The sequence below is a fragment of the Lucilia sericata genome, unplaced genomic scaffold, assembly GCF_015586225.1.
Source record: "Lucilia sericata isolate MDLA Ls3-8-SP2 unplaced genomic scaffold, ASM1558622v1 Contig001851F_arrow, whole genome shotgun sequence".
In the NCBI taxonomy this organism is placed as follows: domain Eukaryota; kingdom Metazoa; phylum Arthropoda; class Insecta; order Diptera; family Calliphoridae; genus Lucilia; species Lucilia sericata.
The window spans coordinates 79327-87510 of NW_023995745.1; positions in this window are offsets into that span (position 1 = coordinate 79327).

Here is an 8184-nt window from a genome sequence, read left to right on the forward strand (position 1 = left end):
TATCTATCTATCTATCTATCTATCTATCTATCTATCTATCTATCTATCTATCTATCTATTTTGTAGCTTTTTTCAAGTTAAATTTTGTCATTTATATTCTATTCTCTGCAGCCAGTAACTAAAATATCACTCTTACACTTAAGTCAGTGATATCACTGCTAAACATCTTGACTCTATCAAAGCTACACATAGACATACACTCAAATAAAATTTTTGTTAGATAATATTTTATTAAAAACGTGTAACACATACTCAATATTTCCGTTACATACATTTTTTTAAAAAATTTCTCTAAACATATAAAAATTGTAGTAAATAAGAATAATGTAGAAGAAGTTGAAGATGATGATGATGACAATGGATAGTGATGAGGAGTAGTGATAATAGGACAATAACAACAACTACCTACTACTACAACTGACTATTGGGTGATAAAAAAATGAAGAATAAATAGTAAAGTTTTAAAATACAACTTAAGCACGTTCTTACACTTTTTTACAACAAAAATATATTTTTATGTCATCGGTTTCTAAACATTTACTTGGTTTGTGCAGAGAAAAAAAAGAAAAGTAAAAGTATAAAACGCCGGAAAAATTTTTTAACAAATTGTGGTAGTTTTTCATTTTATTGCTGAAAAAAAGGAGACAATAAAAAATTGAGGTATTTTTCGTATTGTTAATACATGTTTAGAAAGGAAATTGTGGTGAAAAAAAATATAAGGGCGTGCTGAGGTTGAAAAGGGAAGAAGGATGTGTGGTAACAAATGTATTAGTAACTGTTTGAGTTGTATAAAGTGATAATGGTTTAAGTGGTTTTATATATGAGAAATGTTGTTCAGAAATTTATTGTTCAGGTAACTAAGTAAATATGCCTAAAAGAGGTTTCGATTAGGAAAAATATGAATTGTTAACAAAGTTTTGCTTAATAGCATTTATATTGCAAAAAATAACATAAAATTTTAAAGTTTAAAATAGTAGTAAAAAGTACTTTTTTAAAATAGTAGTAAAAAGTACTTTTTTAAAAAATTGGTAAAAAGTAGTATTTTTACCATAAAATCATATTTTTTTGGAAAAAGTACTAAATCTACTACTTTTATGCTAAATTTATTAAAAAACAATTAGAAACCCTACTTTACCGAAAGTGAAATTTTATAATTTTCATTATTTGAAGGCGAATGTCGCAGTAAGTAGTTCAGTTTGTTTTGTTGTTGTTATTGTCCTCCTTTTTGCCATTTCTTTACAATCATTATTCTTTGTTAATTGTTGCCTTTAAAACGCTATAGAAATTAACTGTCCTCGTAATTATTTAACCTGCGTTAATTTCTAGACATTTTATTTAATTATTTTTTGTTAATTTTGTTAAATATTTGTTGCTGCTTCTTTCAGTTCTTACTTGTTGGATAGTATTTTGTAATAATAATTTAAACCTATTTTCAATTTGTAATAAATCCCTTAAGTAATTTTGATAATAGTAGTGGTTTTGCTCTAGTTTTTGGTGGGAAAATAAGAAACAGTGGGGGACAAAAACAGAACTAGAACAGAATTAGAACTGAACTAAAACAGAACAGAACTAGAACAGAACTAGAACTGAACAAGAACAGAACTAGAACAAAACTAGAACGGAACTAGAACAGAACTAGAACAGAACTAGAACAGAACTAGAACAGAACTAAAACAGATCTAGAACAGATCTAGAACAGATCTAGAACAGAACTAGAACAGAACTAGAACAGAACTAGAACAGAACTAGAACAGAACTAGAACAGAACTAGAACAGAACTAGAACAGAACTAGAACAGAACTAGAACAGAACTAGAACAGAACTAGAACAGAACTAGAACAGAACTAGAACAGAACTAGAACACTAGAACAGAACTAGAACAGAACTAGAACAGAACTAGAACAGAACTAGAACAGAACTAGAACAACTAGAACAGAACTAGAACAGAACTAGAACAGAACTAGAACAGAACTAGAACAGAACTAGAACAGAACTAGAACAGAACTAGAACAGAACTAGAACAGAACTAGAACAGAACTAGAACAGAACTAGAACAGAACTAGAACAGACTAGAACAGAACTAGAACAGAACTAGAACAGAACTAGAACAGAACTAGAACAGAACTAGAACAGAACTAGAACAGAACTAGAACAGAACTAGAACAGAACTAGAACAGAACTAGAACAGAACTAGAACACATCTAGAACAGAACTAGAACTGAACTAGAACTGAACTAGAACTGAACTAGAACTGAACTAGAACTGAACTAGAACTGAACTAGAACTGAACTAGAACTGAACTAGAACAGAACTAGAACAGAACTAGAACAGAACTAGAACAGAACTAGAACAGAACTAGAACAGAACTGAACTAGAACAGAACTGGAACGGAACTGGAACGGAACTAGAACAGAACTAGAACAGAACTAGAACAGAACTAGAACAGAACTAGAACAGAACTAGAACAGAACTAGAACAGATCTAGAACAGATCTAGAACAGATCTAGAACAGAACTAGAACAGAACTAGAACAGAACTAGAACAGAACTAGAACAGAACTAGAACAGACTAGAACAGAACTAGAACAGAACTAGAACAGAACTAGAACAGAACTAGAACAGAACTAGAACAGAACTAGAACAGAACTAGAACAGAACTAGAACAGAACTAGAACAGAACTAGAACAGAACTAGAACAGAACTAGAACAGAACTAGAACAGAACTAGAACAGAACTAGAACAGAACTAGAACAGACTAGAAACAGAACTAGAACAGAACTAGAACAGAACTAGAACAGAACTAGAACAGAACTAGAACAGAACTAGAACAGACTAGAACAGACTAGAACAGAACTAGAACAGAACTAGAACAGAACTAGAACAGAACTAGAACAGAACTAGAACTAACGATCTAGAACTGAACTAGAACTAGAACAGAACTGGAACGGAACTGGAACGGAACTAGAACAGAACTAGAACAGAACTAGAACAGAACTAGAACAGAACTAGAACTAGAACAGAACTGGAACGGAACTGGAACGGAACTAGAACAGAACTAGAACAGAACTAGAACAGAACTAGAACAGAACTAGAACAGAACTAGAACAGAACTAGAACATAACTAGAGCAGAACTAGAACAGAACTAGAACAGAACTAGAACAGAACTAGAACAGAACTAGAACAGAACTAGAACAGATCTAGAACAGAACTAGAACAGAACTAGAACTGAACTAGAACTGAACTAGAACTGAACTAAAACTGAACTAGAACTGAACTAGAACTGAACTGGAACTGAACTAGAACTGAACTAGAACTGAACCAGAACTGAACTAGAACTGAACTAGAACTTGACTAGAACTGACTCCAGTTAACTTTTATTAAAATTTTCCCTTCAATTTTGCCCTCTACTGTTTTTTATGATTCAATTTCAAATACAATTTAATTTAATGCAGTTGTTTTGAAGCTTACAAAAAATGACATGACAATTTTTGCCTCTGATACAAAACACGGGATCTGATTTTCCCTTACTTTCTCTCATCCCCTCCCTTTGGTTAACTATAGAATGTTGCTTACCACAATTGCATCATTTACATTTTGTGTCACAAACTGGTTCCAGCATTTTGTAGCGTATGTTTTGCTTGCTGTTCGAGTAAATCTCAAGAGATGAAGTAAAACAATTTTTGTTCATTCATATTTTCTAACAACAATATGGTGGCGGATAAATAAAAAAATACGCTCTAAATTTTATTTTTATGGAAATTTGAAATTTAGGAAATGTTTGTTTTTTTGTTTTTTGCTTTTTTGAAAATGACCAAAATAGAGGATATTAGAGGAAACAGATTTATATTAAACTAGATTTTTTTTAACGAAAAGAAAAGTAGAGGAATAAACAACAATTTAAATTTAAGTTAAATTATTATTAAAAAAAAATCTTATAGTTTGTTTCCCCTAATAGTATGCTTGAAATTCTAGTATTATTTACTTAATACCTTTAGGAATTTGTAATCAATGTTGATTATTAAACCAATTACTATAAATTGTCTTCCCCCTTAGTTTCAGTTTTAGAAATTTCCATCGTTTTTATTATTTTTTTATTGATTCTGACACTCTTTTATATTTTCAATAACATACTTTTGGGAGTTTCCCCTTAAACTATTAGTTCTTAAAACGCTTTAATTGATTTTCTATTAAACATTTTTACAAAATTATTGAGGTTTACCACTTCAGCTATTAATACAAATTATTAAAATTATAAAATTAAAATCATTTTAAAACTAACTTTTAATACGAACATGTTGACGCTTGTTTTAAACTGTTTTTTCATTAAATTATATTTGTTTTGCAAAAACAAACTCTACTCAGTGGCATTTATATCTGTGGTTTTCCTAAAAGCCTTTTAACAAATTAAAAAATTACATCGTATTTTAGTAATATCTGTTTAATATAGAAAACTTTTTGAAAAATATTGCCTACTTTAGGGCTTACACTTTATATGAGGGAGAATGTAAAATACAGAAAAGATCATTTAGCTAATAGAATAAGCTTAAAAATCAATCAAAATTTCAATTTATTTTATGAGCTAAATGCATATGGACAAAAGGAAGAGAAGAAGTACTAAATAACTGATAATATGATGATAATATTTAAATGTTTTAACAACAACTGGAGTATACTTTTAGGGGTGAGAGAAAAAATCACTTATTTAGTAATGAAAATAGGGTTTTTGGGGAAATGAGTAAAAGTAAGGAAGTCTATGTTTGAACAAGAACTGAACAAAAACTGAACTAGAACTGAACTAGAATAAAACTGGAAGAGAAGTAGAACATAACTTGAACAGAACTAGAACAGAAGTAGAACTGAACTGAACTAGAACTGAACTAGAACTGAACTAGAACGGAACTAGAACTGAACTAGAACTAAACTAGAACTGAACTAGAACTGAACTAGAACTGAACTAGAACTGAACTAGAACTGAACTAGAACTGAACTAGAACTGAACTAGAACTGAACTAGAACTGAACTAGAACTGAACTAGAACTGAACTAGAACTGAACTAGAACTGAACTAGAACTGAACTAAAATTGAACTAGAACTGAACTAGAAATGAACTAAAACTGAAAAATTGCATGATCTTTTAGTAAAATTAAAGATTTTAAAGAAAGTAGTATTTTACTAGTAGTCTTTTTAAAGAAAATTCTTAAAAAATATCTTCTAATTATAAAGCAAACTTTTGTGCTGTTTAGATGAAAAAATCCTTTAAAAAAATAACTATAAATAAAATTCTTTGATTTAATATCTTTCATTTCCTATTTATTTTACACAGCAGCTGTAAATAGGCAAACACACCTTAACTAGTGTCAATAGTTCTAATTAACTCTTTACCAACACAGTTTTCTTAAGATTTATTTTACAAATAAAACTTGAAATTAAAAATAGTTTTTATTTTTATTTTACTGTTTTCTACTAATTAATCTCCTTGCACTTAAGTTCTACTAGTTATTTTCTTCTTTGCCACTATTTTTATAGTTCCGCCAACAATTATGCTAAAGATTTTGTGTTTTTCGTCATTGACACCTTTTTTTCGCAGTCATTTAAAAACATTTCTTTTATTAAAATAAAACATTTCATAACTATTTAAAAACTACAACAACAAAAACATGCAGTTTTTTCAAAATTAACATTGTTGTACCGCAGTCAGCAGTTTAGTTTAATTCAGGGATGGAAAATTGAAAGTATATAGGACTACAGATTAGATTATAGACTATAGACTAGACTATAGATTAGACTATAGACTAGACCTATAGACTAGACTATAGACTAGACTATAGACTAGACTATAGACTAGACTATAGACTAGACTATAGACTAGACTATAGACTAGACTATAGACTAGACTATAGACTAGACTATAGACTAGACTATAGACTAGACTATATACTAGACTATAGACTAGACTATAGACTAGACTATAGGCTAGACTATAGACTAGACTATAGACTAGACTATAGACTAGACTATAGACTAGACTATAGACTAGACTAGACTATATACTAGACTATAGACTAGACTATAGACGACTATAGACTAGACTATAGACTAGATATAGACTAGACTATAGACTAGACTATAGACTAGACTATAGACTAGACTATAGACTAGACTATAGACTAGACTATAGACTAGACTATAGACTAGACTATAGACTAGACTATAGACTAGACTATAGACTAGACTATAGACTAGACTATAGACTAGACTATAGACTAGACTATAGACTAGACTATAGACTAGACTATAGACTAGACTATAGACTAGACTATAGACTAGACTATAGACTAGACTATAGACTAGACTATAGACTAGACTATAGACTAGACTATAGACTAGACTATAGACTAGACTATAGACTAGACTATATACTAGACTATAGACTAGACTATAGACTAGACTATAGGCTAGACTATAGACTAGACTATAGACTAGACTATAGACTAGACTATAGACTAGACTATAGACTAGACTATAGACTAGACTATAGACTAGACTATAGACTAGACTATAGACTAGACTATAGACTAGACTATAGACTAGACTATGGACTAGACTATAGACTAGACTATAGACTAGACTACAGACTAGACTATAGACTAGACTATAGACTAGACTATAGACTAGACTATAGACTAGACTATAGACTAGACTATAGACTAGACTATAGACTAGACTATAGACTAGACTATAGACTAGACTATAGACTAGACTATAGACTAGACTATAGACTAGACTATAGACTAGACTATAGACTAGACTATAGACTAGACTATAGACTAGACTATAGACTAGACTATAGACTAGACTATAGACTAGACTATAGACTAGACTATAGACTAGACTATAGACTAGACTATAGACTAGACTATAGACTAGACTATAGACTAGACTATAGACTAGACTAGACTAGACTATAGACTAGACTATAGACTAGACTATAGACTAGACTAGACTAGACTATAGACTAGACTATAGACTAGACTATAGACTAGACTAGACTATAGACTAGACTATAGACTAGACTATAGACTAGACTATAGACTAGACTATAGACTAGACTATAGACTAGACTATATACTAGACTATTGACTAGACTATAGACTAGACTATAGACTAGACTATAGACTAGACTATAGACTAGACTATAGACTAGACTATAGACTAGACTATAGACTAGACTATAGACTAGACTATAGACTAGACTATAGACTAGACTATAGACTAGACTATAGACTAGACTATAGACTAGACTATAGACTAGACTATAGACTAGACTATAGACTAGACTATAGACTAGACTATAGACTAGACTATAGACTAGACTATAGACTAGACTATAGACTAGACTATAGACTAGACTATAGACTAGACTATAGACTAGATTACAGACTAGACTATAGACTAGACTATAGACTAGACTGTAGACTAGACTATAGACTAGACTATAGACTAGACTATAGACTAGACTATAGACTAGACTATAGACTAGACTATAGACTAGACTATAGACTAGACTATAGACTAGACTATAGACTAGACTATAGACTAGACTATAGACTAGACTAGACTAGACTATAGACTATAGACTAGACTATAGACTAGACTATAGACTAGACTATAGACTAGACTATAGACTAGACTATAGACTAGACTATAGACTAGACTATAGACTAGACTATAGACTAGACTATAGACTAGACTGTAGACTAGACTATAGACTAGACTATAGACTAGACTATATACTAGACTATTGACTAGACTATAGACTAGACTATAGACTAGACTATAGACTAGACTATAGACTAGACTATAGACTAGACTATAGACTAGACAATAGACTAGACTATAGACTAGACTATAGACTAGACTATAGACTAGACATAGACTAGACTATAGACTAGACTATAGACTAGACTATAGACTAGACTATAGACTAGACTATAGACTAGACTATAGACTAGACTATAGATTAGACTATATAGTCTAGATACAGACTAGACTATATAGTGGATTATAAAACTTTTATCAAATTAGAAAATTTACTGAATTATCCATACCTGGTTTCATCACACCTTATTACAAAACTGCCTAAAAGTATACTATACTACGCAATTATACTGTTGTTTTGTTAAG